At 32.2% G+C, this 7,494-nt stretch overlaps 1 long non-coding RNA gene across 9 annotated transcripts in view; it reads left to right on the top strand.

Annotated features, from left to right (window-relative positions):
• The first annotated feature begins 2,172 nt into the window (after positions 1–2,172).
• Positions 2,173–7,494, top strand: part of LOC143236703 (uncharacterized) — a 101,615-nt gene continuing 96,293 nt past the window's right edge. For 2 of the 9 annotated variants that reach the window (XR_013019713.1, XR_013019694.1), the window contains exon 1: positions 7,249–7,487. This is a non-coding gene — a long non-coding RNA (uncharacterized LOC143236703). Of the gene's footprint in view, positions 2,591–4,589; positions 4,686–7,248; positions 7,488–7,494 lie in introns of those variants that run through there. The other 7 variants (XR_013019703.1, XR_013019701.1, XR_013019698.1 and 4 more) reach the window with 7 other exon arrangements.

Here is a 7,494-nt window from a genome sequence, read left to right as displayed (position 1 = left end):
TTATCACATGAATGAGTTATTGACTTTCATAACTGTTGATAAATCTTGAACGGCAATATTTCACATTTTTGTTGAAAAGAGGAAGTTCATCTTCACCACGTACAAGTTTACAGTTTATAGAGAGTTACTGTCACTTATGATAATTTTGGGCTGTATTTCTACCATGTAAAAAGTAATCCGTATAGTAACTGTACTTTAGTGGCATTACATTTACCAAAAGGAAAAAAAAATTAAAGCCCTAATTATCATTCAGGGCAAGAGGATTTATATCTGGTCAAAATATATTTTCAGATTATTTTTCCCCACATTTAAAATATGAGAAAAACTCTTATGTTGATATCTGCTTAGGTAAAGTAACATAGATTGTTATTCAAAAACAAAACAAAATTCTTAGGACTACTATTTTTAAAAGTAAATAACAAGTCCGATAATAAGAACAGAGAATTTATCATAGAAATATTTGAAGTATAATGATCAATGACGGCCCGGGCGTGGCTTGATGGTTAACACGCTTGGACTATAAATTCATAGTTCGAGTCCTGTTGCTGCAAAACAAATTTATTTTAAGAGTGACGATCAAAACTCATTATTTGGTCAAGGAAAAGTTGGCGGTGGATGGTGTTGACGAGTTGCATCCCCCTAGGCTATCAGTTCAAAACGAGAAACGGTTATCATATATGTATATATTTGGGCAAAAATTATAAAAATTAACAAACAATGATTACTTACTTTAAGAGGTCGTTTTAGAAAAGGGTTGATTAAATTTATCTCTTTATTTTCCAAACTATGGTTAGTTTAGTGCAATATAAAATAATTTATTAAATCAAAAACCATCTTTCCATTAAAATACATATGATGGCCATTTAGCTCGTGTAACTGCAACATAATACATTGGAAACTGGTTAGCTGACATTTCAACATTTTCTAGAAAATTAATGGTATACTTTTCAGAGTTCATGTCATTGCTTTTATGTTGAGGGTTATTAAACCAATTTTGTTACTTTTTGTTGAAATAAAGTTACTTCTTCAAGTTTCATATGATCACTAAGATACCAAAGAAGGTCTTTTAATAGGGCATTTACCATTTACCTTATACGGTGAATAGAATCCCATATTTCATGTCATTACGGGTAATGTGTAGGAATGTCGTTGACACTGTATTTTAAAATTTTCTTCAACAGAACTAAAAGTATTTCATAACTCCTGCCACTTTTGTTATATTTAAGGTAGTTTAGCTTAAAATTACCAAGGAAAGATGAAACCTTTTCAGATTTCCAAATGTTGCTCTTGTAATTTTAAAAATCGTCACTTAAATGACATTTTAATATATTCTGAACATAATTAATACTTATTATTTTGTTACTTTTATCCTGAAAGTAATTTAATCAACAGTTTAATATTCCAGATATGCTTAATATTTCTTCACATTTCTTGTTATTGCTATTTTATTAAATGACGCGCTTATTCAATAATTTAACATTTTATACAGAGAATTGATACTATCCCGTATGTTATTCCATTGTTATATTACTGGATAAGAAGTCATTTTTAGCAGCTTTTTTCCGCCCGGACTGAATAGTTCTCCACACTTTGTGTCATTTTTAACAAACATTTTAAAATTATTACCTGTAACTTTACGTACAGTTCGTATTGTTGTTGGAACTATGCACAAAGTTACATAATGGACTACCTGCGCTTTGGCCACCACGGGTATCGAAACCCTGTTTCAAGCGTTGTAAGTCCGCAGGTATTAAGACGTGCCACCGAATCGGTGTACTTAACTTCTGTAAAGTAAGTTTAGGTGTTCAGTCTTGAATACAAACAAACCTTCGTAAATCTTGTGTATATGAAACTGCTAGAACAATCAAACCTTGTGGTAAGGACAAACATTTATTTAACATATGTTACAAGGTTTTAAACAATCATAATGTCGAGATGTGTGAAATTAAAAACTTACTGCAACTTTTTTCTGTCATTATTTCAATTTATATAATTCATTTAGAAACTAGCTTATAAACCATGTTTGTCTTTCTTGACGTGTCTCTTCTCTATTGCTTGTAGTCTTGTGTAGGTCATGTTTTGAATAAACCGTCACGTTTCATGTGTCCTCCACACAACAGAGAGACACGGAGTTCTTGTTTGTAACGAGCTATCGCCTATGTAGTTACTGATTGGATATGGTGTAGGGATTGCTAAAATGTTCCTTCACCACGCCTACAACGAACGTCTGAATATTAGCCTACATCCACTACATGTATAATTTACGGATATAATTAAATGTAATGTATATTTTACGATCTGGGTGCATTTCCTATACTTTTTATCTACGTTCTTTTTTATTCAATATGCGATTTTGTCAAAACAGAAAACTTGTTCGTTTTGCCCTCTTTCTTACCACAAAAGCTACTTTCTAACTTCAAATGTGACTGGTGTGTCTCATCTGTTTAATTCATGGTTGATTCTGCACTTTATTATGTTAGATTAATTAATTTCAAAAATAAGTCACACTACACAATATAGTGATCAACGGCAGTTGACATTTCATCAAAGAATAATGCTCAACTGACACTCCCCCATACTACTGACATCAGTAAGTATTCTATGAACTTTCACTTCTTGTAGCGATTTCTGTTTGAGTAGTTGTGTCTTTTTATAGTAATATATTCGCTTCTTGAAAAAAAAACGTTTTTACTGCAATATGAGCAATATATAAATACGACTTGGTTTTGGACATCTAAAATCTGAAAAATCACAAACATCTTTCACATTGAACTTTTAGAAAAATATTAAATTTTTATACAAATTAAAAAGAAAGGGGACTCATAAAGGTTAAATTTTTCTGAACATAATATGTTCAGGTCCTTTTTTAAATGTTCTATCAACAGTTACGTTACAAAAAATAGAATTTTAATTAAGTTCACTAACCGCCATATAAATCAAGTACGGTTATAACAGAGCCAAACGTGGCCCAGTAACTGATTAGCAAACAAGTGGAGTTATGGATCTGAGAGTGCAAGGTCTTGTCTTGCAACCATGAAAAAAATCATACCCTAGACTTTAGGGTCGTGTATGTGTTATAAAAGTAGTGGTCAAATCCCACTATTTGGTAAGAGTATCTCATGAGTTGGCGGTAGGTTTATCAGTTCTAATTTACGAATGGTTAGTGTAGGTAACATTTTTGTCGTTATCAGAAACTATACAAATCAATCAGTTAAAAATCACTAATTTTATTGTGACAAATCGAAGATGTACATTTAAAGCCTACTATACATACAAACTTAGGCACAGTTCTTACACTTCTATGTTAATATCCAAAACAATTTGACACTTTACATTTGGTGAATATATATGTAAAACATGTTTTCGCCAGGCATTTCATATTGACCGTTGACAAATAGATTTGTCTAAAACACTTAAACTTTTTTCGAGTTATATGATACTCCAAGTCTTTCTATCTGGGTAACTAACATCTTCATTTCATTTTAACACTTTTTTGTATGTTTATTTGATTTTTGTGTAAAGCTGTACAAGGGGCTATCTACTTTAGTCGTCTCTAATTTAGTACTGAAAGAATAGAGGGAAGACAGTTAGTCATCACCACCCACCACCAACTCTTGGGCTGCTCTTTTATCAACGAATAGTGGGGTTGACTTCTAATTTCTAATGCCCCCACGGCTGTTTAGTGTAACGAGGGTTCGAATCCACGGCCCTCATATTAAGTCGAGCGCCCTAACCTTCTAACCATTTTTGTTATATGTGAATAAAGAACTACATACCATAATATACAATCTTTCTTGTATAATATTTACTACCTTGGAATGTTTGAAGAAATTACGAATTTCTTTATATACGCCTTACAATCATCCATGTGAGACATTATCAAACATCTATGAAACACCTTTTAACGTCTAAAATGTTTGAGATGACCCATTGCTTTTATGTACACCTTATGATCATCCGTATGAGATATTGTCATACAAGCAGTTATAAAACATCTTAACATCTCATTGCCTTCACAGTTTGCGATGAAAGCTGTTATTGCTGTTTAGAGTTTCTTAGCTTAAATCAGTACTTTTTATTCCTTACGAAATTATATGCTAAATATGTTTATAACGTATTACATTTTTCAACCTTTCTGAATTTTCTTTGATTCTGAACTAATTTCCTATCCCTGTATTAATCTATTTATTTTTTGTTGTATACAGTTCTGTTATTTCATTATATAAACATCTATTCCTTACTTTTGTATAGTTGTATTTCATCTAATCATTCTGTATTAATATATATTTTTAATGCCATAAATCTTTATTATTCTCTTCACCTATTTTGAATTGGACTCTATTCTTCAGTGTGGCATTCTTATTATTCCATTCCGTTCTAACTGTTTTAATCTCTATATTCTTTATTATAATGCATTTTGCATTTCTATTATTTCATTTCTTCATTTTTGACAAGCATATTTGTTTATGATTCCGTTCGATCAATAATTATTAATTTCTCTCTTCTTTACTGTCGTACAAAGTTTTAAGTACTTTGATTTTTATCATATATGTTAAACATTTATTATGTATAAACTTTGTCATCTAAAGGGACTGCGGTATATCTATGGATCTACAATATTAAAATCCGGAGTTTGATTTCCTGAGGTGGACACAATGGATGCCCCCCCCTTCCGTGGCAAAATAGTAGGTTTCCAGAATTATAATGTTAGAAATTGGGTTTAGGTAGCTGAAGTGGGAATGGAGCAGATAATCCACTGTGTAGTTTTGTGCTGACTTATAAACAAACAAAGCATAAATTACTGTTTAATTATTTTATTCTATAATTGTTACTTCGTTTTTATTTCTGCGTGATACTTCAGAAGGTATACAAGTTTGTTTGTTTTTTAATTCGAAATTCTACCGTCTCTTATTTTAACTTCTTTAAACATCAGTTCAATAACTTTGAACCAAAGTCATGTAAAATTATCACCTTATGACCCATTAATTTTTGTCAATAGAAGACTATATGTCTATGCATGATAACAAAGAAATCGTACAGATAAGTACCACATGATTAAATAGCACTAGAAGCGCTTCGTAAAAATGGAAGCCTATATTTGGTACAAACATACTGTAAGGGGTTCGAATGAAACTATAATCTCTAACAAATTATCTGTCTGTGCGTTCTAGTGTGATAACAACATCCAATATCAAGAAGAGTAGTTACTTATGACGTCATTAAATAATATTTCTTTATATTTAGCAGTTCTAGACCTCGATGTGATGGAGAATTTACTGAAAAAGGTTTGAGTGAAATGGTTGTTTTACGCTAAACAAAATTAAAAGAGAACTTGTCAGTGTTAAGTTTTAAAGATGAAATCGAGGATGTACACAGGATTTTTCAAAGTGTCTCACGACTGTGAAACTTCAAAGCTTCAATCATGCCATATAGTTGAACAGTTTAGAGAGATAATTTCAAACATATACATTTTGTGTAACTTTAATCTATACAGCGTATTAGATTGCACACACCTGTCAAAGAAACAAACTGTAATCGTCTCTTGTATAAACGAGAACTCTTTCAACCATTCCATCTCAGGATGAAATCATCCATCCAAAATTAAATTACTGCACAAACAATCCGGTGGCACCTTTTGTACGACTATGGAAATGTTTGTTGTTATTGTTGTTGTTTTTATATAAGCAATCTAGTCCGCCTCGGCAATACGTGAATAATAATGGTGTTTAAAATCCTCCATTATGTAAATAAGCATTGTTACATATCTTTTACATTTTGGATTCAGGTTTCCCTTGGGCCTACCAATCGTTAAATCAACATAATTCTGGTTTTTAAGCAATCTGATTTCAGCCATTAAATATTAAGTTACAGTACTAATGTTGACTGGTAACGCAAATTACACGTGTGTATTTAGTATTTTAAACCTCCTTTACAGTTTGGGAAGATAGTTTTTTTTTAACTTTTGTTCACGTTAAAATTAGTGAGATTAACGCATGTAGGCAATATTGTATTTGCCTTAATATCTACTCAAAGTAAAATCATGCTTTAAAAACTTATATATAAATGAAAACTTAAAGCATTTCTCATCTTCCGCGATGCTTTCATTTTACTCACAAAATTTATGTCACGATTGTGATATCCATCTTCGAGAGTTTCAGTCAACGGAAATAGAAAATTTTCTTAAATGTGCAAATACATATATATAGTTCATGAGTTTTTGTTATCCATGGCATATAATTGCGCTTAGCAATACAGACAAGAATCAGCATGAACAGAGAATTATGCTAAATAATGCATCTCTCAGCTGTCAAGTTAAGCAACCTGACCAAATAAAGGGTATTTATAGGTTATTTCCAGAACACACACATTATTAGTTGATACAATAGCAGCAACTCTTTTGTCTACAAGCGTTGATTCCACCGATGTTATTCTAAACTAAAAGTTATAGAAATATCTTCTGAAACTGTAAAGTTAATTTTAAGATATCAAATACTGCTTCACAAAAAAAAAAGACTTTCATCATTTTATTTTATGTCAGCAATATTAATATTTAACTTTCGTAACTCAGTGTGATAAAGATAACTGCTAAAGTTAAACTTCCGATAACACCCAATAGGATGAATTTTCGGCTTTTTATATCACCAGAGATTTATATGCTACATTATACCCCAAAATTGTCTTTATAGCAACCCGATGCTAATTAAAATTCTGCTTAAAAATAATTATTAATGCATCCTGAACACAGCGGGTATATTTAAAGCAGCCGTTAGAATTGTTTCTAGCTAACAAACCACAATTTCACAAAATCCTTACTTTGCTGTTTAAGTTAAACATAAAGTTCAATTTGAAGATTGTATTATGCCAAGGTAATTTTAATTGCATGTGATTTTCATTTCCACGGGACCCGGCATGGCCAAGCGCGTTAAGGCGTGCGACTTGTAATCTGAGGGTCGCGGGTTCGCATCCCCGTCGCGCCAAACATGCTCGCCCTTTCAGCCGTGGGGGCGTTATAATGTGACGGTCAATCCCACTATTCGTTGGTAAAAGAGTAGCCCAAGAGTTGGCGGTGGGTGGTGATGACTAGCTGCCTTCCCTCTAGTCTTACACTGCTAAATTAGGGACGGCTTGCACCGATAGCCCTCGAGTAGCTTTGTGCAAAATTTAAAAAAACAAACAAACAAAACAAACATTCATTTCCACGTATTTAATAGCATCTCCTGTTTGTCCATTGTCTACAGCGTCGTCTGAAATCGTGTTTATCTAATCGTCATATGTAAAGTTAAATCGAACAAAAACAAAACAGTTCCTCTTCAGCTGTCAAACTTGTCTGTTGGCATAGATTAAGTTTCTTTTGCTTACTTATGAAATCCAAGCCTCTGATAATAAGTACTGGAATCACGTGGAATAAAAGCTTTTTTTATAGACACTAGATGGCAGCCTAAGACAATTATAAAGACTCCACATCAGACGCTGTACAACCACATAAGGTAATAA

The sequence above is a fragment of the Tachypleus tridentatus genome, chromosome 13 (genome assembly GCF_004210375.1).
Source record: "Tachypleus tridentatus isolate NWPU-2018 chromosome 13, ASM421037v1, whole genome shotgun sequence".
Classification (NCBI taxonomy): Eukaryota; Metazoa; Arthropoda; class Merostomata; order Xiphosura; family Limulidae; genus Tachypleus; species Tachypleus tridentatus.
Note: the sequence above shows the minus strand (reverse complement) of the source record. Positions and strands in the feature narration are given on the sequence as shown.